The sequence below is a fragment of the Cervus canadensis genome, chromosome 33 (assembly GCF_019320065.1).
Source record: "Cervus canadensis isolate Bull #8, Minnesota chromosome 33, ASM1932006v1, whole genome shotgun sequence".
NCBI classification, from domain to species: Eukaryota; Metazoa; Chordata; class Mammalia; order Artiodactyla; family Cervidae; genus Cervus; species Cervus canadensis.
In genome coordinates this window covers 32,453,401-32,478,968 of record NC_057418.1, presented here as the reverse complement: position 1 = coordinate 32,478,968, position 25,568 = coordinate 32,453,401, and the positions used below count along the sequence as shown (strand labels likewise).

The 25,568-nt window shown below is 39.1% G+C and overlaps 1 protein-coding gene and 1 non-coding gene across 7 annotated transcripts in view; both read left to right on the top strand.

Annotated features, from left to right (window-relative positions):
• Positions 1-25,568, top strand: part of PRKN (parkin RBR E3 ubiquitin protein ligase) — a 1,211,540-nt gene that overhangs the window by 310,413 nt on the left and 875,559 nt on the right. The gene's annotated exons all lie outside the window — the stretch shown is intronic.
• LOC122434242 lies at positions 1,878-1,984 on the top strand. The gene has a single exon (XR_006267316.1). It is a non-coding gene; the product is annotated as a U6 spliceosomal RNA (small nuclear RNA).

Here is a 25,568-nt window from a genome sequence, read left to right as displayed (position 1 = left end):
CTTGCGCCAGCGTCTAAAAACTAGCACCCCCTTGGCATGATTTCATCTAATAACTAATAAGATGTCATTTACTTTTATATTGTTCATAGGACCACATCTGTTGAAAATAAATTTACATCAGGAATTAAGATAATGCCTCCAAATCACCAGCGTGGTAATTCGCTAAGTGAAAATTGACTCATAAAAGGGAGGTAGAACGGGGAACCTCTGATTGCAAAGTCTCTGTAGACAATTTGAGAGACCACATTGAAGACCATATGTTTCAACGCAAATGTGACATGTATCTGATGTTGGGAGATTTCCAGAAAACGCTGGGCGCAGCGCTCTTCTAAAAAAATCAGCTCTTGCTTGGTGTAGTGCGGAACCGCAGTGGATTGTATGCATATGGAAGGCACCTCCAAACAAACTTTCCTTTTAGACCATTACTCTGTTTGTGAGATGACAGCAGATGGCTGAGCTGGCACAGAAATCCACTTCATCGCAGTCCCGATTCATGACTGTTTTAGAGGTGCCAGAAACGTGAGTGACCGAAGACCGGATTTCTGATAGTTCTGTGATGCAGCTCTCCTTTTCTTGTGTCGTTTATGGGTGCGATCTCGACAATAGTTTTCCAAGGACATGTCTCAGAATTAATAGTTGTGGATATGTTGATTTTAATGGCAGAGGCTTAATGTTCCTCTTGCCACTGCTCTGCAGATCATTTAGACTTCTTAAAATGTCAGTGGTCTATATTTTGTGTGTGTCTCAATATTAATATTCAACCCCTACCATATCTGTCATCTACATTCACACACACACACACACACACACACACCACATTCCATGAACATGAATGCATAAAATAATTCATGCATTATATTTTCTAAGTTCATATTCATAAAATTGTAGCCTATCTGCTCAAATATAAGGAACCTTAAAAAAGAAGACACCTCACCTAGTCTCAAATTTCAATGTGTATAACCAGGTCCAAAAGTAGCATGGAGAAAGAAATGGCACCCCACCCCAGTACTCCTGCCCGGGAGATTCCGCGGACTGAAGAGACAGAGGCTCCAGTCCAGGGGGTCTGAAGAGTCGGACACGACTGAGCGACTGCGTTTTCACTCACTTTCAAAAGTAATATCACAGTGTTTCTGTCTAAATTACTTTAAATAGATAATGTTACAAGTAGCTTGAATAAAATAATGCAGACGTGTGAGTTCTGACTTTCTTGGTTCTATGAATTACGAAAATACAAAAATCACAGAGCACTTCTTTCAGGCTTTTCCTGTTAGCCTTATTATCTCCTGTGGTGGTTATGTATGCTTCTTAGTCTTGCTAGAAGTCTGCGAGATCCTCATCAGGGGAAAATATTTATTTTCTTTTCTGTCTTCCAGATCGTTGTCTCAGTGTACTGTTATTTATAACAGATAAATCTCCATCCCCTTTGCACATTCAAAAGTTCTACTAAAATTAATTTTTATTTTTATCTTCTCCAACCCTTAAAAATGTTTAAAAATGCACTTGCACTTTATAGTATGTATATGTGTCATAGTATTTTACATGTTTGTATTGTATACACATATACTTTTATACATTAATATAAAGTAATATAAATATATTATGTATTATATTAATAGTGCATTTTTGTATGGCAGTATTCTGCTACTAGAAGTGGTTTGATGTGTATTGTAAAATTTCACTGCTGGTGGCATCAAAACCATCAGTCAATTACACATAGACATATTTTTATAATCAAAACTCCTGTAAAGACTTGAGAAGTTTGGTGGTTTTCTGTGCGTGTGTGTGTGTGTGTGTGTGTGTGAACTTAATTGTGTGTGTGTGTGTGTTTTAAATAGACACCATTAAATTAAAAGATTTTCTGTTAAAAAAAGAGGTGGGTGCTTGCTTCGGCAGCACATATACTAGAATTGGAGCGATACAGAGAAGATTGGCATGGCCCCTGCGCAAGGATGACACGCAGATTCGTGAAGCGTTACATATTTTTAACAAAGAAAAGAAAAAAACAAAAAGAGGTGGTCTGTTAACTTTGTTGTAAAAGTTAATCCACCCACATTTCCTTAAAATATTCCATAATCCCCTGCCCTTTATCTTAAATCTCTTTAATCTATTTTTTTTATGCATTGTGTTCTTTTCCCTGATTTCCTTTCAGTTCCTGTGTCTTTTTTCTTATCTGAAGGCCAAGTTATTAGTTTGCTGTTCTTAGACCTGTGCGTCCCAGCAGCCAGTGTGGGGCCAGGCAGTAATGATGATGGATCAAGACCTGCTGATACCGCAGCTGCCAGGGAGACCCAGAGACTCTGCAGTAAACGCACTCAGTTTCAGAAGCTGTGAGCACTTTTCCTCTCTCTTTTCCTCTCAAATCCTCACAATATACTTAAAGCCAATTAAGTCTGAAAACAACCTGGATTGTTCATTATCTGCTAATGTAGCATCGTTAATACCACATTTTTATAAGGAAGCTTATTTGGACCCAAGTGTGTCAAAGAGATGACAGATCATCTAGTTATTTATTCTGTTGAAGATGAGACATTTTAAATATTTATGCAAACATTAATACACTTGCCTTGGGTGGAAGGGGAGAGATCAGGTGAGCCTCCCTAACTGGTATGTTCAGTCGTGATCATAATATAAATACTTGGTTGAATATTGGAAAGGCCCTTGCCTAATTAAGTCAGTTCGTACTAAATGGTGTGCCAGGTTGAGTTTACAGACTTGTGGCTGAGAGAGGTTATTTTCATATCAAAATTTGGGGTTCCTTTTTAGATATAAGATTTTACTAAATAAATATTTGTACTAACAAGTTTTACAAGGGCAATGTTTAAAAAGTGGTTTTTGCTTTGGTAATAATCATGGTTGCCAAGAGTTGTTCTTCTAATTACAAACTTCTGACCTAGTTTTTAGCAATCTCAACCAGACAGAAAATCCATTGATATTTTTTCCAAGTATGGGTTGGGATTCCCAGGTGGTGCAGTGGTAAACGCTTGCCAGAACAGGAGACGCTGGTTCAGTCCCTGGGTCGGGAAGAATCCCTGGAGGAGGAAATGACAACCCACTTCAGTATTCTTGTCTGGAGAATCCCATGGACAGAGGAACCTGCCAGGCTACAGTCCAGGGGGTCACAGTCGGATACGACTTAGGACTAAACAACAACTATGAATAAATTTTTTTTAAACAGTGATTGAAACAATTCATTGCCTTAGCAATGGTCAGAGGAGTGGTTCTCAAACTTTGGCATCCTTTGGGCCCACAGGTTCCTTTGAAAGGGCAGCTTTCTTGAGCCATAACCCACGATTAGGGGTTTAGTATCTCTGGAATGGGCCTTGCACCCCGAGTCTTTCTAAGGCACACTAAGTCTTCAGGGTGAGCTTCAGGGGAAGTATCCTGAGGCAGAGACTTACTTGTTTTACCTTTGCTGAAAACACATGTTGGGCTACTTCATCTCAAACACCTGCCACCCGTTCTGCATGTAATCTGAAATCATCAAGTGAAATTAAGTGTGAGAGACAGTCTTGATGAGATGGCAGGCATCAATCATCTCCAGATTTTGTGACACATACTTGTTATTCCTCCTTCGTGCAGAGAATTAGCACCGCGGTGTGAATTTTTTATCAGTTCAGTCATCGGCAGTTGGCACTGTCGTAAGCAGCAGATGGGTGGCTTTAACTTTTAAAATTGTAAAGGCTGTTTGGACACAGTATTCTCCATTACCCAAACATTCCCCCGAGGCATCCAGAGAGGAAGGCTTGCTGCAGCCAGAATGTATACTGAAACTGGCATTGAGAGGATGTGAAGACATATTTCCAGGAAAAAAAGAAAGAGTTGTGGGAGACAGGGTAACATGAACATTTTATACTTTAAAAAAGCTTTGATGGACATTTTCTGTTGTTTTACAAAAGCATGAAATTAAGTATTCAGTTCAGTTCAGTTCAGTCACTCAGTTGTCTCCGACTTTTTGTGACCCCATGAACCGCAGCACGCCAGGCCTTCCTGTCCGTCACCAACTCCCGGAGTTTGCTCAAACTCATGAAGCTTGTCCACTGCGTGTGGTGCTCGCACTAGGCTTCATATGCGTTTGGAAGAGGGCTTCTGAGATCGCTGTTCAGGGGTGGGGACGTCTGCTAGCTGGGTCACGTCCTGGCAGAGCGGGACTTGTAGGGCTAAGTGAAGACAGAGAAGACAGCTGGCCTCCACCTGACCTTCCTGGGCCTGCAGCGAGGCTGTGCCCCATAGCTCTGTGGCATCCTTCTTCCATCTGACCCACAGAGAAACAAGCTCTCAGAAGACGAGTATCTATGATTTCATTCACCATTTCCTAGACATTAGCATCTGTGCCTCCAACTCTCAGCTCTTGCTGGTGGGGGTCTTTGTAGGGAGGAAGGAGCGCTGAAATTAGGGTCAGAAGATCTGGTGTGAACAGCTCCTTCATGAGGATGACATAGTCACATGAATATAGAGTTTTGGGTTATGGCTGCAATGTTTTACTCTTGTACCAGAAGGACAGGAGTGGTCCTCTATCCCCATCACCAAATGGTTAGTATAACTTATTAAAGATATTTTTTGCTTGAAAGTACTTTTTTAAGTGTATATATTGAATTATAGTTGACTTACAATGTTTCAGGTGCTCAGCACAATGATTCAGTTATCCATATGCACATATTATTTTTTAATTATTTTCCATTGTAGATTATTATATGATATTGACTTAGTGCCTGTGTTATAGTGCCTGTAAACCTTTGTTTCTGGTTGAATATCTATTTTTTTAATTAGAAATATAGCATTCTATTCATACTAAGTCAAACAAATAGAATCAAAATCTCATAAATTTTTTAGTTAGGCAAAAATTCATAAGTTTTCTAAAAATATATATATTATACATACTATTTTTATATATGTATACAAAAGATGAAGAAATTGGAAAACATAAACTAAATGAAATGGGAGCACTGAATATGAAATAGAAAAAGTTTATAAACAACTGGACTATATAATGATCCTTTACTTTTATCTAGTTTGTTTTACTTTAAAAATATTTTTAATATGGCATTTTATTTGCTTTATTTTCTTGTAAGAAGAGAGTAGTAGAGAAAAGAAAGATTTGGGGATAACAAGTAACTGACTCATCTTCTTCTATTTCAAGAACTTACCAGTGTCTTTTTCCACTTAAAACTGAATAAAAAGGAAAAACTGTAGCAACAGGACTCACTATTTTTTAATATAATTTCTATTTTTTAACACCAGAAGCATTTTGTATTGGGGTATAGCCAATTAAAAATGTTGTGATAGTTTCAGGGGAACAGTTAAGGGATTCAGCCATACATATATATGTATCCATTCTCCACCAAACTCCCCTCCCATCCAGGCTGGCACTTAACATTGAGCGGAGTTCCATGTGCCGTACAATAGTTTTCTGTTGGCTCACTGTTTCTTTAAACTGGGGAAGAGAGATCCCTTAATTTGATCTCAGGATAACCAGTTGGGAGGTTAGCCAACATTCTGCTACTGACTTTTCAGATACCCATGCACAGAGTCTTACAGAAGGTAGAATATTTACATATCTTATCATAGTGGGAAAGAATTTCAGAGGGATAATAGAAGGAAAAAAAAATGATCTCAGGGGCACAACAGGCTTCATGAAGCTTCATGTTTGACAGCGGAAGGATTGTTGGCGTTGAGATGTTGAAAAAGCTGCAGTAGGAGACGAGAAGGTGCATGGCGGGGCTGTGGTGGGAGTGTGCAGACTGGAGCCTGCCCGACAGTGTCGCGCGTAAGGGACAGCTTTCAAAGTGGGATTCACAGGTCTGGGCATTTATTATGACAATTTTTTCTGGCATAAAGTAGACATACATCTTGATCTAATAAAATTAGTTTCACATTTTTCCGACAGATGGATATTCGAATTTTTACAAAGAGCCATATGGGCTAGTGGTGGCCTGGGTTTACACTACCATTGAGAACCCTAAGGGAACAGAAGCCCTCAAAGATAACTTGTTAAGAGTCCTAAAGAGTGGAAAAACTGAGGCAGTAGTATAGGACAGGAGATACGACTTGAATGGCCACAGGGCTCAGGAAGGTAAACTTGTGGGGCATGCCAGCCAGATGCTGCACCTACTTTGCATATTCAACCTATAGCATTTTGTACTATAAAAGCTGTCTTCGTTTGCATAAAGCAATTAGACCCCCTTGAAGGGGTGGCTCCTACTTGTCTCTAGCTGACTTTTGCCCCACAGAAATGCAGTCACTAAACTGCCAGAATCTTTCAGTTTTTCAAGTTGGATTTTTATGTGAAATCCAAGATATTAAGGCCCTGTATTCCTCAGTCTCTTTTCTCCTCTAGATGGAGAGGTAATTCGGGGCAGGGGAAGGGGGCGGGGGTGGAGTTGTTTTTATTCACCCATGCCTCTCTAGATCTAATGCAAAGTAGTTGTTCAGTTAGTATTTTGCACTGCTTTGAAGGAAAGCCAGAGGGGACTGTGTGCATAAAGCCAACAGTCCATCTCATGTGATCTACGGGGGCTGTTTGAAAGACACATGGGCTTATTCAGAGCATTTCAATGTGTTTACCATCCTGGCCCTCCCTGCTAAAATAGTTGTGAGCATTCCCAGTGATTGTGGCAACTCAAAGGACCCACAAGCATCTCCACCCCATTCAGAAACTCGAGGTCGGGATCTAGTAATCCTCCTTGATAGAATTCCATTCCACTTCTTGATGCTGTCTTGAGCATCAGAAAGGAGATATGTCCTTAGGGATCAAGCATTATATTTAACACAAAATATTCCAAAACTCTTAACTATTTCATCTTTTAAAAAATGTTTTCATTCCCATTGTACTCTCTTAGAATTTACTAGTCTAAAACCATCAAGGAAACTGTTATTGAAGCTCTAAAACTTTAAAGCAACAGATTTACAGTAAGTCTTCTTTCCTGTAATTTTGTGAACTCTGAAGAAAATTAAATTATTCATCCCTTAAAAAAAAACTTTCCTCATGAAGAAAAAAAGAACTTGTACTGTAGGATTAAGTGATTGATGTAATAAGTAATACTGAGTGAATAGAAAATCACTAGTTAGAATATAACTCACACCTCATATATTTTTCTCTTCTGATCAATATTCGGCATATAAATGGCCCTAATTTTCCATGTTCAGAGGAAAAAGAAGGAGGAAAAAAGCATATAAAGGTTAGAATGGAAGGGCAGTGTTTCATGGTAAGTGACTATAATTTAAGACCTGTGGCTTGTTAGATCATAAAACAGTAGAATACTCTAACTATGCAAAGGTTATTTATAGCAGAGAAATAATGCTATACCTAAGAGGAAAGCATGAAAAAACTGTGTGATGATGGGATGAAGTTAGAACAGAATTTTCATGTAATATTATTCTGAAAATTAGGAAACTGTGTAGTCAATTTCTTTTTAACCACTTCTCTCCTCTTTTTGGTGGGATTATATTCTCAGCCAGCCACTGTCCTCATGAAGCCAAAGCAACTCAGGTAATTCAATCATGGGCATTCATACAAAATTGCTTTAGTCTCCACTAATGTGACTTCTCTTCCCTTGGATGGGGGGTGTCTCTTCACGGCTGCTCCAGCAAAGCACAGCCACTGCTCCTTAGCCTGGACGAGGGTTATCTCCACATGGCCGCCCCTCTTGACCTGTTAGTTTCCAAGGCAAACCATTCAATATCATGGTAATCCAAGGCTATGCCCCAACCAGTAATGCTGAAGAAGCTGAAGTTGAACGGTTCTGTGAAGACCTACAAGACCTTTTAGAACTAACACCCAAAAAAGATGTCCTTTTCATTATAAGGAACTGGAATGCAAACATAGGAAGTCAAGAAACACCTGGAGTAACAGGCAAATTTGGCCTTGGAGTACAGAATGCAGCAGGGCAAAGGCTCATAGAGTTTTGCCAATAGAACACACTGGTCATAGCAAACACCCTCTTCCAACAACACAAGAGAAGACTCTACACATGGACATCACCAGATGGTCAACACTGAAATCAGATTGATTCTATTCTTTGCAGCCAAAGATGGAGAAGCTCTATACAGTCAGCAAAAGCAAGACTGGGAGCTGACTGTGGCTCAGATCATGAACTCCTTACTGCCAAATTCAGACTTAAATTTAAGAAAGTAGGGAAAATCACTAGATCATTCAGGTATGACCTAAATCAAATCTCTTATGACTATACAGTGGAAGTGAGAAATAGATTTAAGGTACTAGATCTGATAGACAGAGTGCCTGATGAACTATGGATGGAGGTTCGTGACATTGTACAGGAGACAGGAATCAAGACCATCCCCATGGAAAAGAAATGCAAAAAGGCAAAATGGTTGTCTGAGGAGGCCTTACAAATAGCTGTGAAAAGAAGAGAAGTGAAAAGCAAAGGAGAAAAGAAAAGATATTCCCATTTGAATGCAGAGTTCCAAAGAATAGCAAGGAGAGATAAGAAAGCCTTTCTCAGCGATCAATGCAAAGAAATAGAGGAAAGCAATAGAAAGGGAAAGACTAGACATCTCTTCAAGAAAATTAGACATACCAAGGGAACATTTCATGCAAAGATGGATTCGATAAAGGACAGAAATGGTATGCACCTAACAGAAGCAGAAGATATTAAGAAGAGGTGGCAAGAATACACAGAAGAACTGTACAAAAAAGATCTTCACGACCCACATAGTCATGATGATGTGATCACTCATCTAGAGCCAGACATCCTGCAATGTGAAGTCAAGTGGGCCTTAGGAAGCATCACTACAAAGTTAGTGGTGGTGATGGAATTCCAGTTGAGCTATTTCAAATCCTGAAAGATGATGCTGTGAAAGTGCTGCATGCAATATGCCAGCAAATTTGGAAAACTCAGCAGTGGCCACAGGACTGGAGAAGGTCAGTTTTCATTCCAATCCCAAAGAAAGGCAATGCCAAAGAATGCTCAAACTACCACACAATTGCACTCATATCATATGCTAGTAAAGTAATGCTCAAAATTCTCCAAGCCAGTCTTCAGCAATATGTGAACCGAGAACTTCCAGATGTTCAAGATGGTTTTAGAAAAGGCTGACGAACCAGAAATCAAATTGCCAACATCCGTTGGATCATCGAAAAAGCAAGAGAATTCCAGAAAAACATCTATTTCTGCTTTATTGACTATGCCAAAGCCTTTGACTGTGGATCACAATAAACTGTGGAAAATTCTGAAAGAGATGGGCATACCAGACCACCTGACCTGCCTCTTGAGAAACCAGTATGCAGGTCAGGAAGCAACAGTTAGAACTGGACATGGAGCAACAGACTGGTTCCAAATAGGAAAAGGAGTACATCAAGGCTGTATATTGTCACCCTGCTTATTTAACTTATATGCAGAGTACATCATGAGAAACGCTGGGCTGGAAGAAGCACAATCAAGATTGCCGGGAGAAATACCAATAACCTCAGATATGTAGATGACACCACCCTTATGGCAGAAAGTGAAGAGGAACTAAAAAGCCTCTTGATGAAATTGAAAGAGGAGAGTGACAAAGTTGGCTTAAAGCTCAACATTCAGAAAACTAAGATCAGGGCATCTGGTCCCATCACTTCATGGGAAATAGATGGGGAAACAGTGGAAACAGTGTCAGACTTTATTTTTTTGGGCTCCAAAATCACTGCAGATGGTGACTGCAGCCATGAAATTAAAAGACCCTTTGTTTCTTGGAAGGAAAATTATGACCAACCTAGATAGCATAAATACTTTGGCCACCTCATGCGAAGAGTTGACTCATTGGAAAAGACCCTGATGCTGGGAGGGATTGGGCACAGGAGGAGAAGGGGACAACAGAGGATGAGATGGCCAGATGACATCATCAACTCAATGGACATGAGATTGGGTGAACTACGGGAGTTGGTGATGGACAGGGAGGCCTGGCGTGCTGTGGTTCATGGGGTCGCAAAGAGTCATTCGCAAAGAATGAATGTGACTTCATTCTCAAGTGAATTAGTGTTGTGACAAACATGTGCCCATGTAGCCTTTTCATTTCTGAGGTTGGTTTTTACTCTATCATAAGAAACGTGAGCAATTAAGGGGAATACCACTGATTTATAACAGCTCCTTTTCTGCCTCAATGTTTAACACATCTTGTTTGATTTCTGTAGGCAAAAGAGAACTCAAAAGGAAGATATTTCTAATCTCTTGAAGTTTTAGTGCCAGAGACCGCAGGCAAGAGCAGTTCTCAAAAGCTCTCTAGGAGGTAGCTTTATATGTGATTATAGCTCGTTTAATATCATGCAAATATTAAAGAGGTTTAAAATCATTGATATTTTTCCATCCTCAGGCAATTGATAAAAGCAGATACATATTGCTTTCGGATAAGCCTTTAGGTAAATGTATCATACAAAACATTACGTAAAAACACTGCACCGCTTAATTTTATCTGACTTGTAATCCCTGGGAACATTAGAATATTGTTTCTTTAAAAAATTTATTCTACATGATGATTCATGTATTTCAGTCATTTTCTATTATAACTGTAATTTTTTTACAGTTATATTATAACTGTAAATTTTTATAATATTTATAATATTCTGTTATAACTGTAAATTTTTACCCTGATTTGTCATATCTTCAACATACTGCAGTTCAAATGATGTAAGCATTGCTTCTCAATCCTGCTCACTACTCCCTATTAATCCTCATTCAAAAGATTCAAATGTGCTACTATGCTTTCAGTTTTACAAATTCTTCATCCTGTAATAGCGGGTGTTTGACTTCCTCCCATCAGAGGTCTCTGACTTGATGGTTTATCTGTCTCTGAGTTCCATGAGTGCATTCTAAGTCGCTTCAGTCCTGTCTGAATCTTTGCGACCCTATGGACTGCAATCTGCCAATCTCCTCTGTCTGTGAAATTATCTAGGCAAGAATACTGGAGTGGGTTGCCATGCCCTCCTTCAGGGGATCTTCCCAACCCAGGGATTGAACCTGTGTCTCTTATGTCTCCTGTATTGGCAGGCTGCTTTTTTTTTTTTTTTAACCACTAGTGCCACCTGGGAAAGCCTCACTGAGCTCCAGACACCTATTATCTTGCATAGTCACAAGTAGATGTCACTGGTTTACGTATGTACCTTATTTCTATCATCAAGGATGTTTGAAAAGATGTCCATAGATTTAGTGTCTCTGACACTAAATAAGGTTTTCAATCAACTTAAATTATGTGTGGTTTGTTTGGCTTATTCTTTTCAAGTATGACTCTTTCCCTAAAAATATTTTTAAATGTCAGCAAGTAAATTTGAAAGAGCTGAAGCATATAGAATAAGTTTCAAAATAATTATCTTTTAAAATAAAAGAATAAAATAATACCTAGATTGATTTCTTCAAAATAATCTAACATCCTTTAAAAGTAGCTACTAACATCTATATGAATAGTTGTTTAGAGTGAATATAAAATTCAGAAAACTCAGAACAGCATTGCAGGCTGGTTGGCTCCTTGGGCAACTGCAAGGCGGTGCTGTTGGCCTGGTCCGTGGGTGTTACCAGGAGCATCCCAGGGCCCCACAGGGTTACCGAGTGGGCCTTGAAATCTAGCTGGAGGTCTTGCTTAACTGTGGAACGTAGGAGAGGGAAGTGGGGAGCAGGGTTCCTGACCCTTGGGAAGAGGTCACCAGTGATCCATTGCCATCTTATAGTAAACTGAGACAGTTTCCCCTGAGATGAGTTGAAAACTGGCACAGAGAGTTTTTAATCTTACCCTGGACTAGCAAAGAGGTGCAGGGGAAGCAGAGACCGTCAATAGTCTCCAGCTCTTAATTAAGAGAGTATTTGGCGACCCTAAATCCCGGAATCAATGGCTTGTGTTAACCAGCCAAATAGAGGGTTGGAGAGGAAAAGCTTGTTTGCCTGGATCTCTTTACATCTAAGGAGATTAAATTGAGAGCCCAACCTTTTTCAGTGGCTATGGCCTGAAGGCTAAGCCATCATTTAGCTGTGACTAATAAAGTTGTTGAACACAACATTTACTTCTGAAATCCATCATTTACTTTTAAAATAATGTTAGTTGTTTATCTGTATCTATATAAGGATACAATTTTTCCATATTAAAATATCCCAGGTCTGCTTAGATTTGCATGCTTACTTTGTTTTTAATATCAAACTACTGAGAGATCACACAATGGACTTAAAAACCAGTGTTGGTTTAGTTTGTTTTTACATCAGGAAAGCATTGAATTAATCATACTTATTTACTCAGGGCTCAGTACTGCCTTTGGTTCATGTCAGGTATTCTTCTTGTTTTATTATTCCTTCCAATTATCCCAGATCTCTATTCTCATTTATATCCGCATACACAAGGGACTTCTCTGGTGGTCCCGTGGCTAAGAATCCACGCTTCCAATGCAAAGGGGCCTGGGTTCCATTGCTGGCTGGGGAACTAGATCCTACATGCTCCAGCTAAACAATACTGAGCACCACAACTAAGACCCGGGTAGCCATATACACTTACACACACAAGTATATATATTTTAAGTTTTACCATATGTGTATTTCCAGGAAACCATCACCACAGGGAAGGTGGTGAATAGATATATCACTCCCAAAATATCTTTCTGCCTCTTTGCACCTGCTTCCTTCCACCTGCTTCTTGGTTCATTCATCTCCAGGCAACTGCCAATCTTCTTGCTTTGTGTCCCTGTAGATTAGTTCTCATTTTCATGAATTGTGTATGGATGGAATTATACAGTATATATCTCTTAGTCTGGCTTGTTTATTAAGTAGTTATTTTGAGATTCACTCATGTTGTTGGTCATTCAGTATTGCAGCTGAGAGTATTCTATTGTGTGAGTTAACTACATTCTCCTGTTGATGGACATTTGTTTTTATCTAGTTTTTAGCTTCTATAGTGTTATAAATCAAACTACTGTGAAAATTTGTGGACAAATCCTAGCAGATACTTATGATTTCATTTCTAAGAGTATATTAGCTGAATCATGTAATAGGTATATGTGTAAATTTAAGAAATTACAGACTTTTTCCCAAAAGTTGCTGTTTTATATTCCCAACAATAGTGCATGAGATTCCAATTATTCCATGTCATTGTAAATATTTAGCATGTCTAGTCTTTTTTGACTTCAGCCATTCTATAGGTTTGTAGCAGCATCTCATTGTGGTTTTAATTTGCGTTTCCCTGATGAACCTATAGAATCTATGGATCTATAGAACTTTCTATGAACATAATATTGTCAATGGGGAATAAAGCAGGTTTTCTTTTTCCTATTTATCTTGTCTTATAACATTGTGTGTAACCTCAACTACAGCGTTGGATAGCAATGGTTAGACAGAATGTGCAGGCCTTGATCTTAGAGGGGTCGTGCTCAATCTTTATATCATTAAGGATGATGTTAGCTGCTTCCTTGGTGGCTCAGATAGTAAAGAATCTGCCTGCATGCAGGAGACCTGGATTCGATCCCTGGGTTGGGAAGATCTCCTGGAGAAGGACATGGCAACCCTTTCCAGCATTCTTGTCTGGAGAATTCCATGGACAGAGGAGCCTGGTGGGCCACAGTCCATAGGGTCACAGAGTTGGACACCACTGAATGACTAAGCACAGCACATGATGTTAGCTGCAGGTTTTCATAGGTTTTCTGTATCAGGTTGAGACATTTCTATACTATTCCTAATTTTCTGTTAGGACGGTTGTATCTTGAGGAATGGATTTTGGATTTTGTCACATGCTTATATTTTAAATCTGTAGGATGATCACGTGCTTTGTCGTTTTTTCAGTCTGTTAATGTTGTGAATTACATTGATTGGTTTTCTTGTACCATCTTTGTCATTTTTAATCAGGGTAACAGTAACTGAAAATGATTTACAGTATTTTCTTATCTTCAATTTTCTCAAGAATTTGTGTAGAGTCGGCATTATTTCTCTGACTATTTGAACTCACCTGGAGCTTTCTTTGTGTGTCTTTACCACAAATTAATTTTCTTAAATAAAGAAGTTGCTGCTCAGGCTTTTTTGTTGCTGCCTGAGATTCAGTAGTTTTTGTCTACTCCTGTAACTTGTCTGTTCATGGGGATTCTCCTGGCGAGAATCCTGGAGTGGGTTGCCAAGCCCTCCTCCAGGGGATTTTCCCAACCCAGGGACTGAACCCAGGTCTCCCGCATTGCGGGCAGATTCTTTACCCTCTGAGCCACCAGGCAAGCACAGATTCATTTTCTTAAATAGAGAAGTGACTACTCAAGTTTTTGTTGTTGTTGTCTGAGATTTAGTAGTTTCTCTTTGTCCTTCAAGAAATTCATCACCTAAGTTCATAAATTTATGGGTATAAAGTTAATAATATTTGGCTATTATACTTTTTAACACCTGTAGAATTCACTGTGTCTCTTCTCATGTTGCTGATAGTGGTAAATTGTGTCTACTCTGTTTTGTCTTTATCAGTTTTACATGTGTAAATATATTGATCTTCTCAAAGAGCAAGCTTCTGTTTTCACTGATTTTTCCCTATTATTTTTCTATTCTCAACCATTGATTTTTAACTGATCTTTATTGTTTCCTTTTTTCTTCTGCCTTGCTTTTTTTTTTTGCTCTTCATTTGTGGTTTTTTTTTTTTTTTTTTTTTCCTTTTTAAGTAGAAACTGAAGTCATTGATTTAAAACTTCTCACTTTTCCCATATAGGTGATAAATCCTATATTTCTTTTTTATACTGTTTTACCTGGATCTTAATTTGCCTTCATTTTCATTCATTTCAGAATTTCCCTTTGATTTTTTCTTTCATCCATGGGTTACTTAGGAATATATTATTCAATTTTCTAATATTTCAGAATGTGTTTTTATTTCTCTTAGGCAATACCTAGAAATACTGAACCGTTTTGCAAAGTGTTTATACAATTTTACGTTTCTAGTTAGCACTGTATCCTGGCCACCTCTTGGTCTGGTCAGCCTTCACTTTCAGCATAGGTGTGTAGTGGTATCTCATGGTTTCAATTTGCAGTTTCTTAATGGCTAGTGATGGTATTCATTTTCATGAACATACTTGCCATCCATCTGTCTACTTTGGTGAAATATCTTTGCAAACTTTTTGCATACATATTCGTGGTATTTGTGTGTTTATTATTGAGTTTTCCTGAGTCCTTTATATATTCCAGGTGCAAGTTCTTTATCAGATGTATTCTTTATAATATTTTCTGCCAGTCTAGTTTATCTTTTCATTCTCTTAGTAGGGTCTTTCAAGGGGAATAATTTTTATTTTTATTAATTAAAATTTATATGTTTTTTATGGATAATACTTTTGATGTCATATCTCAGAACTATTTACCTATCTCAAGGTAACAAATAATTTCTTCTTTATTTTCATTTAGATATTTTATTGTTTTACATTTTCATTGAGGACTGAATTCATTTTGAATTAATTTTTGTATATAATGATTGGTATGTATCAAAACTTGATTGGTATTTTTAGTTTGTTTGCATATAGATATCCAGTTGTTCAGCACCATGTGTAGAAGACTATGTTTTTCTCCACATAATTGCCATTTCACCTTTGCCTGAAATCTATTGCCCATATTCATGGAGTCCTCTATTCTATATTTCTGTGACACATAGTAATAGAGTTGCTGAGTCACAGGACGTCTGTGTGTTTAATTTCTCTATGCATTGCCCTCTGCTATTCCTAATTTAATTTTTATAGTTAGGCTACCAGAAATGCAAATTTTATTTGCTTTTATATTGCTTTATATGAGAATAGTTTCCACTGCTTATCTTAAAACAAAATAAATAGCTTTTCCCTTGACAAGTATCTTATAATGTGAGATAGAGTTATCATAATTTTTCATAAATGAAGCAGTTTGCTCTCATTTACTGAATTACACTAGCTACCCTTTTTTGTGGATAATGAGTTCTGGTAAAGAAATAAAGAATGCTATTATTAATGCCCCTACTAATTAACAATTTCTGTTTCTAAGGCTGTTGTGTAGGTTTGGCAGATAAAATATAGGTTGTTGTTCAGTTGCTCAGTCGTGTCTGACTCTTTTCGACCCCATGGACTGCAGCACACCAGGCTTCCCTGTCCATCACCATCTCCCAGAGCTTGCTCAAGCTCATGTCCATCGAGTCAGTGATGCCATCCAACTGTCTCATCCTCTGTCGTCCCCTTCTCCTCCTGCCTTCAATCTTTCCCAACATCAGGGTCTTTTCAAATGAGTCAGCTCTTCGCATCAGGTGGCCAAAGTATTGGAGTTTCAGTCTCAGCATCAGTCCTTCCAATGAACACTCAGGACTGACCTCCTTTAGGATGGACCAGTTGGACCTCCTTGCATTCCAAGGGACTCTCAAGAGTCTTCTCCAACACCACAGTTCAAAAGCATCAATTCTTTGGCATTCAGCTTTCTTTATAGTCCAACTCTCACATCCGTACATGACCAGTGGAAAAACCATAGCCTTGACTAGACCGACCTTTTTTGGTAAAGTACTGTCTCTGCTATTTAATATACTGTCTAGGTTCATCATAACTTTGAATAGCAAATCTGAAATTCAATTTAACTAAGTACCTTGTATTTTTATTTGCAAAGTCTAGCTACTCTGTTCTTGAGGCTCTTCGTGCTTCCCCATAAGTCATAATCATAATAACTTGTCTCAGCTACTTTGAATCACTGCTCCAAACTTTCTAAATCATTAGTTGCATTTATTGAACTAGTGGAATTAAAAACTTCCTGTGGATTGTTCAGGCATTCCCTAGCTAAAATAATCCACTTTTAAGAAAAAACTTTTTTGTTTTGAAAACTTGTAATATAGTCAGATCAATCTCCATTTTTGGCATATAGCAGATAAAAGATTTCAGTTTAAAGAAACATTGTTTTCTACTCACATTTTCTTTTTCTTCTCTCTTGCTGTCAGGGTCTTCTGTTTGGGAAAGTGGGAATGTGATAATGACTTTAAGGTGCAAACTGTGACAAAAGAGAACAATTAAAGAGATTTTGTTTGTTTGATTGTTTTTAAGGAAAACAGGGTATATAAAAGAGGAAACAATTATCTTTAAACAGATAAAGTTTTATATTTTAAAGCCAACAAAAAGCATTTTAAAATATCACTGTATTCTGATAACAAACTAAAATATCCATTTTAGAAGATTAGCACAGTAAACCTTAGAGATCTACTGTGAAGATAGCATAAGGATTTAGCTTCAAAAACCAATTCCATAAATGTAGAATGACATAGACCTGCCTTGGCAGTTATTTCATGTGAGAAGCATCTAGTCTTTTAGTTGATACCAAGTTCATCAGTAGACGGCAGTGTGGCAAGACTAGAACAGAGAAAGCTGTAACTTTCCTGGCATTAATCAGAGTATCAGCAGAGAAGGTGTAGTCCGGAGCAGTGGGGGATGCTTCGAAAGCTCTAAATAAATATTATTTGAGTGAATGAATGAACTGTTCTTTGCATTCAGACAGTAAACATCTAAAATACAGTGTCAGTTCTGGACAGATACTTTGCAAAATACACTGACAATTTAGAGAATGACCCCAAGAGGACTGGCTGGAAAGTAAAGGGTCTGGAGACCCAATCTCAGTGCGGGAATCTCTGGAGAATCCTTAGGGTGAGTTTTCTTGAGGAAGTGCTCACGTTTTTTAGCCACTTAGGTGTTCTTACATGGGAATATTAATGTGTCTATTTAAACTACTCCAGAGGGCAGAATCAGTAGGTTGAAATTAGCATGAAGAATATCAAAATGTAAACAATGTGGTCATTAACCAAAAGCCAATCAGATTTATTCCTCTGGTGTTCTTTTTTTAAATTTTTATATTACTCATTTAATTTAATTTTTTGCTCTGCTGGACCTTTGTCGCTTTGGGCTGGCTTTCTCGGGTTGTGGCGAGCCGGGTGTTGCTCTGTACTGTGACGGTTTACCTTGTTAGCTCCCAGGCTTCAGAGCAAAGCCCTCAGCAGTGGTGGCACCTGGACTGAGCTTCTCCTCGGAATGTGGACTCTTCTCCAACCAGAGGTCAAACCCTCTGTGATAATCCATTGACTTATTTTTGTGTAGTTTTCTTCATGTCCAGTGTGTTTAGCAGTAAAAATAACATTGTATTTTAAAAACTTAAACATAAGAAATTGAACACAATAGCCTTTACCTAAGCAATAAGATTTCTTGGATATAAATTTAATTTTTCATCACCCATGTTCATAGCAGCATTGTTGGCTGTAGCTAGAAAGTGCAAACAACCCATGTGTCCAATGATGGATCAATGGACAAACAGAATGTGGTTTATACACACAGTGGTGTCTTATTTTGCCTTTAAAAACCATGAAATTCTGACACATTCTACAACAGGGATGAACCCAGAGGAGGTTATGCTAAGTAAAGCAGTCAGACACAGCCAGGCAAATACCATGCGACTCCACTTACAGGAGGTGTCTAGAGTAGCCACACTGTAGAAGGAGAAAGTAGAATAGTGACTGCCAGGGCTTGGAGTCAGGGGGGAGTGGGTAGTTGCTGCTTAATGGATATAGAATTTCAGTTTTGCAAGATGAAAAGGTTCTAGAGGTTGGTTGCACACCAATGTGAATATACTTAGCAAGAATGAACTGTGTACTCACAAGTGTTAAGATGCTCAGTTTTATATAAGAAATTGAACACAATAGCCTTTACCTAAGCAATAAGATTTCTTGGATATAAATTTAATTTTTCATCACCCATGTTCATAGCAGCATTGTTGGCTGTAGCTAGAAAGTGCAAACAACAAAGTGTGCTGTTTTTCAGTCACTCAGTCGTGTCTGACCCCGTGGACTACAGCACGCCAGGCTTCCCTGTCCTTCACTGTCTCCCGGGGTTTGTTCACACTCATGTCCATTGAGTAGATGATGCCGTCCAGCTGTCTCATAATGAGTATTTCACTGCAACTAGGAAAATTAATTCACCTCATTTCAAACATGTTGTTTTCAGTTAAACACATGAATAATTCTCTCCTTTGTTTGATCGTATATGTTAACCAAGAGAATTTTAAGATATCCATGAGATATCATCTATACTAAGCAATAACCTTCAAATTGTAAATCTCCTAGCATTCATGAAATGCAACATTAGTTTTTGAGACAATGTCTGTGCCACAGTATTTAAAGATATCTGAATTACTATTAGTAATCTAAATATATCAGGCTTCTAGGAGCTCCAGAGAGGCACTTGAAGGGAAGTCCTTGGATGCTCTGAAATCACACTGAAGATGCTGTGTTCTGTGTGTGTACCTCAGGAAAGAGCACCCACGGCTCTTATCTGGCCCTCAAGGGCTCTGTGACAGCTGAAAGATCAAGAGCCACTTATGTAAATGCAATTCACAGACGCCTGTGAGATGGTTGTCTCGCCATTTGGGACTGTTAGAGGTACATTATTCCCTGTCTTCCTCTACACCTCTTCTAAGGAGTAATTAATAACGGCAGGACAGTAACTTGGCGGACACAGGTGGTGTGCCGCCAGGGTCAGCCTGTGTGCAGGGCTGTTAGACATTTCCATCAGTGACTCGATGATGGAATAGGTACATGCTCGCCACGTATGAGGATGTCGTAGAGTCAGATGCGGCACCAGATCCTGGGCGGTTAGGAGCAGAATTCCAAGTGCTCTTGACAGTTTGGAGAAAAATGAATACCAGCCAGTGACAATGAGGTCAACAGGAATAGAAGGGTAGAAATCAGGAGGGAACATAGGCCAGCAAGTCTAGTGGAAAGAACTGGCCAAGGAGAAGCCGAATGACAAGAACCCAAGGCTCTTGACGAATCACAGGCTGAGGGCCACGATGAAGCCACAGCTCTTTGTGACGTGAGCTGCTACCGCCGAGGAGCCCCAACAAGAGAGGCGGGCACTTTCCTACTCGGAGATGATCTTGAGTAGCTGAGATTCCCTTGTGTGGTTCATTGCTGATGATTCCTAAGTAGTTATCTGCATTCATTATTCTATTTTTCGAAGCAAAATCTTTGTGTGCAGACAAGTGTGCACATATAAACATAGCGCGTGTGTGTGCTCTGTGTATGTGCATGCATGTGTGTGCTTTGTCTGTGCTGAGGGTTTGAGAGTGTCAACTTGAAAAATATTCACAACCTAAATTTGAGTTATGTTTTATTTGGTGGGACTTTTTAGGATTTCAAGCCCGGGAGACAGCATCTCAAGTAAGCCTGAGAGAAGTGCTCCGAGGAGGCGAGGGAAACAGCCAGGTTATATAGCAGTTTTGTAGCAAAGGGCAGACAGTCTGAACATCAAAAGATCATTTTTAATTAGAGAAAATCAGATATCCCTGTGGGCTTCCCAGCTGGGACTAGTGGTAAAGAGTCTGCCTGCCAATGCGGGAGATACAGGAGACACAGTTTCGATCCCTGAATTGGGAAGATCGCCTCGAGTAGGATATCCAAAATTAAGGAAGTTAGTCTTTTTCTATGTATGGGAAGGTCCAAGAGTCTGGACTCACTGAAATCATTCTTTTCATATGTATCTCAGCTACCCTGGACCAGTATCCTGTGTTTTTCACATCCTGGGCTCCTTTGGGGCTCTCTGTAGGGAGTGTCTGCAGTTTGATGGCTGTTAGGTTGCAGGTATTCTCCTTACTGAGTGCCGTTAGGTCTCACCAGCTTACACTGGAGGACCAGAATCACTGAAGACAGTGACATCCTTGTTTATTAACGTGGCAGGAAAGGTTTCCTGTCTCAAGGGTCTGCCTTAGCAAGAATCTCGGTTGCTTGCTTTGTTGCTTGGTTCTGATGCTTAGAAAAGATGACTGGGGAGATTTTGGGAAGGAGAGAAGACATTGAAAGGAAAAGGAATATGGGAATTTAAAAATTAATTATCTGGAGTCAAAAATCGATGTGTGGAGATGTGATAAAGAGAACGTGGCAGGTGGTCATGTCCAGTGATCATGCTCAAGGGAACACAGTTTCCTTCCCCTACCTTGGGAAGCTTTAGAGCATGTGGAGTCTTCTCACCATAAGTAATGGACAATTTTAAGATAACACTACATACAATACTTATCCAAAAAGACTAGAATTATGCATCATTACAGTCACTTTTATTTTCACATGTAAAATAGATTTTACAAGGAGGGTACACTAGGTTTGTTCCTAATTTTAGGGGACTATTCGTAGCCCTTTTGAAAACTTCATTTAATTAGATCCAAAATCAATGAACTAGTAAGTTAACTCTCATTAGCTGCCGGGTACAAGCCATCTGCCGTGAAGCATCATTGATAACTTTCCGTGAAAGTTTCTGCAACTCACATTTTGACAAACCTATTTTTATAAAAATTTGAAATCTCAAAGTTACAAACCAATATAAAGCAATATAACAAAATTTCAGATATTATAGGAGAATGAATCACTTTTGTTAGCAAGGAGACTTCAGTAAAAGCTACCTTTATGATAAGGTAGCTAAATAAACTATAGGTTCTGAATAAACATACAGATGAAGGATGGTTTCTCACTCTTCTCCTACAGTGCAAGTGAAAGAATCTTTAGAAATCTCAGTGCACCGTCTAAGGAAGCGTTGTGCTTATTCAGAAAGCTGCCAAGAGGAGGCTCCCTTCCCCGCTTTCAGTGAGATGACTGTGTATTGATCCAGAGCATTCTCTGGATCAAGAGACCGGATTTACTGTGTTCTGTGAGGAAGGAGGTACCATTATCATCTCCCCTTTATGGTTGAAGGTTATGAGTTTAGCAGTAGGTGGCGCCCTTGAGGTCACAGGTTTACATTTGGGTTCAGTCCTTAGGACATGAGGCTCAGTCAGTGGTCTTTCAAGATCTTTGACTAAATGGCATCATTTATTCTGATTTTTTTGTACTTATTTTCTTGATTTGAATAAAATAGAATCAAAGTGTACTTATCAAACTCGGTTCAGTTCAGTCGCTCAGTTGTGTACAACTCTTTGTGACCCCATGGAGTGCAGCACGCCAGTCCTCCCTGTCCATCACCAACTCCCAGAGTTTACTCAAACTCATATCCATTGAGTTGGTGATGCCATCCAACCATCTCATCTTCTGTCGTCCCCTTCTCCTCCTGCCTTCAATCTTTCCCAGCATCAGGGTCTTTTCAAATGAGTCAGTTCTTCACATCAGGTGGCCAAAGTACTGGAGTTTCAGTCTCAGCATCAGTCCTTCCAATGAACACCCAGGACTGATCTCCTTTAGGATGGACTGGTTGGATCTCCTTGCAGTCCAAGGGACTCTCAAGAGTCTTCTCCAACACCACAGCTCAAAAGCATCAATTCTTCGTTGCTCAGAGTTCTTTCTAGTCCAACTCTCACATCCATACATGACTATTGGGAAAACCAACGATCCTACTTAAATAAGTATGCAAAAAAGAGGGAAACAACAGAATATTATTGCATGACACTCAGTCTCCATGTTCATTAGCATTTGCAGTTCTGTCTCATTTCGTTGTTGTTCAGTCACTATTGTCTGACCCTTTTGCAACCCCATGGACTGTAACCCGCCAGGCTCCTCTGTTCTTATGCAAAAAAAAATGAAAAGGTCTAGGAGTGGGTTGCCCCAGCATCAGAAAATATAATTTGATAAAGATCCACTAGAGGATTGACTTGTTTTTCGTATGGTTTATAATGTAGATTCTTCACTGGCTAGAGCCATTGTTTACTTTTAGAGGAAGCTATTTTTATCCCTGCCCTTAAAACAGATGGGTACCTTAGTATTTTATAAAAGATGACAGGAAAATCACATTACCAAAAAAAAAAAAAAAAATAGCAGATGTGGAGAGGTATGCAATAGGATAGTTTATTGGGGGAAAATAGACTAATATCAAAATAGAAAGAACAGAAGCCGAAATAATGAATTTGTTGGCATCAATCTCTTCTTTCATGACCTCATCATGCCCAAGATACTGATCAATTTCACTACAAGCAATAAATATTAAAATGAAATTTTTGAGAGTCTTATCAAAAGCTTCCTGACATCAATTGTTTTCACAGTTTTTTTCCTGCAAGCTTTGAATACATCTTCATCTGTCTTTGATTCCAACCAATCTTGTTCCCACAAAAAGCACTTTTCCCCCCCCCTTCTATTTTTGAGCTTTCTTTCTTAGCAGAGGTGCATGAATATCATTTTACACTCCACTGTGGCTGCATCTCCATCAATCAGGAAATAAAAAGTGGGTCTGAAGGATGTGTCACGACCCTGCAGGGCTACAAACAACGGAGATGCTGTAATGATTTCCTGGCCCCTGGCAGCAGCGGCCAACCGAAGGTTGTGTGCGCGTTTGCACGAACCAGTCTGCATCCTTTCTCGTTATAATGGATCCAGGCATTTCCAGGAGAAGGGAGTTTTCAAAGAGCATTTAATTCTTAAATGTCACCAGCACACAATTTCCAACTTGACAAATATTTCAAAATATCCTAAAAGCGAATGTTAGGGTCATCGTTCTTGTCTGTGTCACCTCTTTGATCTCCTAATGCATTAACAGTAACTACATTTTGTACCTTAAACACTGAAGGCAACAAGGATATCATTTTTGTAATCATCTTCAATTATTAGGAGTGGAGAAATACTCCATTAGTAATATTGGATATGGTTCACAACTAAGTTTGTTTGAAAAGTATTCATTGTTCCCTTTGATGTTTATGACATCTTCTTGAATTTTCTGTTAAGGGCATGCCACCATCATTTAGGATACATTCCCATTCAACAGCGCGCAAGTAGCTTTCACATGTCAGCAAACTTTTATGTTCCATGTATTCTAAGATTTAGTATTTCCCATCAGAAATTCAGTTCAGATCTTCCAATTTTATGTGGCATCCTCCACTCCTGATTTCCTATTTCTCTTAAATCCACGTGTTGTTTGTAACATCTCTTTCGGTACTTAATTATATCTAGTTGGTTCTGTTGTTGTATCATGTCTGATGATTTACAATGACAACTCACCAGCTAAAGGTGATCTATGTGGGTTTGTATTGACCCACCAAGTGTTTAAAAAATAACATTCTGAATTGGGTGCCAACATTTGAAAACTGGTTGATGACAACACAAAAATTGGGACTTCCGGTTTCAACGGAGTCAGACAACAGATCTGGCGAGGCTGGCACTCTTTTTGAGGGTAGAAGCTTGCTGGAACTGAGGCCTGGGTGTCCTGGGATGGGCAGCCGGGTTCTCTGGCCACCAGGGTCCCTCCAGGCATTTTACTTTTATTTCACTTTCCTTTCCGGACTGGTAGGCATTTGAAATCATGGCCTATCTGAGCATGCCTTTTCAAATTTTTGTTTCCTGAACTAGGTTATAAGTTCCTTAAAGCCAGAGCCTTTTTGTTATGACTCTCCTCTCTCCTCACACTGCCTTGCATAGTGCTAGACACGGAGTAGTTGTTCAATAAATTAATTTGTTAAAAATATCTACGGTGTGCCGCCGGGCATATACTGAGCTTCCTGAAGAGCTAGGGGAAAACAGTCTTCAAATCGTTCACACAAATGAAATGATTAATCTTCACAGCTCCTTTTTTGAGATCCACAAGGGATGTACCGTATGGGGATTAATTTATGGCGTGGAAAGAATAACATTTAATGAAACTATTCCCCACTGAACTTTCAGGGAAGATTTAGCTACACAAAAAAGTAATTACCTATATTGAAAATTGCCCTGCCGACGCAAACCCGAGCCAGTGCTTTACCAGAAAGTGCCACGGCCTCTCCAGAGAAGGGGGCTCTGGTCCCCCTCCAGCCTGGCAGCCTCCTGGAACCATCATTCACTGCAGGACTTTCCACGTCCCTCTAGTGCTTCGGGCAGCATCTCACACCAGCTTGTTGATTTCACAGTTATCCAGATGAGGGCTCACTGGAATAACCTCTCCCAGCGTTCATTTTCTACCTCTCTGTTTAGTGTCTTAAGAATACTTCAAATAAACTAGGGGGTTAAAGGGTTTATGAAGATTATTTTCCGTATATACTTTGGAAAACTAATAGAAGTGCCCAAATTATTTAATAATGTCTTAGAAGAATTGGTTCTTAACATCTTAAATTTCTCTCTTTTTTTAAAATAAATTTCCACTGTGAAATATTTAAGAATATAAGCAAAAAATATATAATATTAAGAAGAACACACTTCATTTCTGTTGCTCTGGGTACGGGTGTCCGTCCCTGTTATGGGCTTCCGTTCTGGCTTCATGTCGTGTCACAGACATCGTCTCACATCACTGAAATGTACCGAAGCTCTTAAAGAGTCATAATGTCCTTTAGTTGCTGTTCAGTCGCTCAGTCGTTTCCGACTGTTTGCAACACCGTGGACTCAGCCCGCCAGGTCCTCTCTCCGTGATTTTTCCCAGGCAAGAATACTTGAGTGGGTCGCCATTTCCTCCTCCAGGGAATCTTCTCAACCCAGGGATCAAACCTGCGATGCCTGCATTGGAAGGCAGGTTCATACACAAGTAAATACACATGTAAAATATGAATTTGGATGTTGCTTTTTCAATAAACTTAGAATTATGAAAATAGACTTTGAAAATCTAGAAATACTTAGAAAATATATCTATACTTTGTTATATGTAAGAATTGAAAATACACAAAATAAAATTTATTCAGTAATCAAATATTATGACATAGAATATAAACTCCTGGAGTTTACTCAAACCCATGTCCATCGAGTCG